Source organism: Priapulus caudatus, unplaced genomic scaffold, assembly GCF_000485595.1.
Source record: "Priapulus caudatus unplaced genomic scaffold, Priapulus_caudatus-5.0.1 Scaffold93, whole genome shotgun sequence".
NCBI classification, from domain to species: domain Eukaryota; kingdom Metazoa; phylum Priapulida; class Priapulimorpha; order Priapulimorphida; family Priapulidae; genus Priapulus; species Priapulus caudatus.
This window is the reverse complement of record NW_014577154.1, coordinates 240,479-243,078: the sequence shown is the minus strand read 5'-3', so window position 1 is coordinate 243,078 and position 2,600 is coordinate 240,479.

Below are 2,600 nucleotides of genomic sequence, written 5' to 3'. Positions count from 1 at the left end.
TTGCTGATCAGACCGTTGCATTTTGATTCTTCTCTTGTTACTTTGCGCTGTCTTTATATAAGGCGCTACCGCTGGCGTCGCCTGATTAGATGTCTTATCTCTGCGACAGACGGCCAGCCACGAAGATTGTACACTAGCCCCCCGAGTGTTTGCCCGCCGATCATCATGCTTATCGGATTGCACTCACGGGTAGACGGAATTCAGCAATTTTTGCATCCATCAAAGCAATTAAAATGGCTTGTTTGTTTCGGTCGATTAAACTCGATTAAAACGGGCGTGCGGCGCATTCGCGGAATTCAATTTAAATTCGATGTGAAGGCGGCAGATGCCACCGCCGCCGCCGCCGCCGCCGCCGCGAGTGGCCAGCCGCAGCAAACTCGGATCTTTTCTGATCCGGAAAAAAGATGTGCGCGTTAAAAAATGGCGGATCGCGAGATATTGAAAAAGGAAGTAGCGCATACCGCTTTTTGATTGAATGCGACAGTGGATGCAGAAACAGGGTCTATAGAGATCTCGCTGAAAATATGCGCTTGCGATAAACATTGTGTCTAGCCCCTATGTCTGACATCAAACTTATTCGGGGAGGGGGGATAATTTGAAATCGTTTAAAATGCAGCGAGTTATGGTCGTTATATTAATCAACTTGCCCGCACTACGACACTTACGTCTTGTTAACAAGGACATTTTGCCGTGTAAGAAGCGGTATTTGGCAGGCAAACGCAATCAGCGGCTATGATTGATTATTTCTTCTGCAATTAGATGTGAGTCAAACTTTGTTGAGAAGGGTTTCTTCAATGGGGGAAGATTTCTACCCAAGCGCAACATAGTCTAACATTGACCGCTGCATAAATGACTCTGTCACACATATTTTCGTATGCACTTAGCACACAGCCTAATGAAATGCGATTATATATATATATATATATATAAGTATGACATATTTTTTCTTTATCTGAGTAACAGCCTTTGTTGGCCTATATTCACGGACATAAAGCCTGCCAGTTATTATGACATGCAACGCACACACGCACACACGAATGTACGCACGCACGCGCACGCGCACGCACGCACGCACCCACACACATCGTGTTCGTATGTTACAGGTTCCTGTCAAATTTGCCCTCTCGAGTAACTGGTAAGCGATAAATTCAATTTCGGCTCATATCGATGTAGGTTCTAATCAAATAACGGCGCCAGCACGCAGACGTAATTTGTGAAAAACATTTATTAAAAAGGACACATAGATCTCGCGATTTCAGGCGCGCCTGTCAGCGGCTCGTATTAAATCAGCAAATGGAAGGTAGAGTTTAAATGTCGTCAGCTCGACAACTTAAAATTTCATTACGCATGTTCACCTGCCTCGGCTCACTCTCTCTCTCTATTAAATATACGATACACGCGCGGAATATCATCTCTTTACGGCCATTGGCTTGACGAAACACAGGAGCAAGGTGAGTGCAGGCAGGCTAGCAGTAATTGCAGCTGGAACGTTATTTACGGCGTGCGGTTTTATGACAGTTCGAAATATACTGCTTGACGGGTTTTTTTCCTGCTGAAATTTTTCTCCCGCGCCGTTTTGTACGCGGCGACAACGAAACGGTTTTGCAATAGTCTATAAAGAACGAGCGGTGCAAATCAAGCGCCAAGCGAGCTCCTGTGCTGATGACTCATGTGTGCGTGCGGCGCGGGGCGCGCGTGCGCGAGTGTGCGTTCGTGAGTCAGTGAGTGCGTGCGCAGGTGTGTGTGCGTGCGTGCGTGCGTGTGTGTGTGTGTGTGTGCGCGCGCGCGTGTGTGTGTGTGAGTGCGTGCGTGCGTGCGCGCGTGTGTGTGTGCGTGCGTGCGTGCGTGCGTGTGTGTGTGTGCGCGCGCGTGTGTGTGTGTGTGTGTGTGTGTGTGTGTGTGTGTGTGTGTGTGTGTGTGTGTGTGGTGGTGTGTGTGGTGTGTGTGTGTGTAGGTGTGTGTGTGTTTGTGTGCGTGCGGGCGGGCGGCGCGCGAAATTTTTTTTCCACAAACGGTATAACATAGCGAAGAATTTAGCGCCTTCTGATTGGCTGCTTCGATTTGCTTTGCCTTTGACAAGAGAACAAACGCCATTTGTAAATGTTTGTTTGTGTTTATGACCGCTAGATAAGTACGTTTTCTGATGTATTTTCCATGAAAAACGTATCTTTTCCTCATTAACATAACATATAATATCACTATAATTGCAATTCTTTCTGCAAATGTGTTATTTTCATCTCAATCTTAAGTTATGAGAGCCAGAGAGGGTCTGGGCTCTCGTAATATCAGGAGTGTATGATACACTCCTGGTAATATTACATACGTACGTATGTACACGCACTCGATCGTAGTGCTTCGTCGCGGCCGAGACTATACGCACGGCGGCCGTGTGGATAAGATTCAATATGGCTATACGCACGGCGGCCGTATGGCCGACTCAATATGGCTAGGAATGAGGAAGGGGAGAAGGGAGAAGCTGGTGGAGAAGGAGGAAGAGGAGAAGGGAGAAGGTGGTGGAGAAGGAGGAAGGGAGAAGCTGGTGGAGAAGGAGGAAGGGGAGAAGGAAGAAGTGGTGAGAAGGAGGAGGGGAGAAGCTGGTG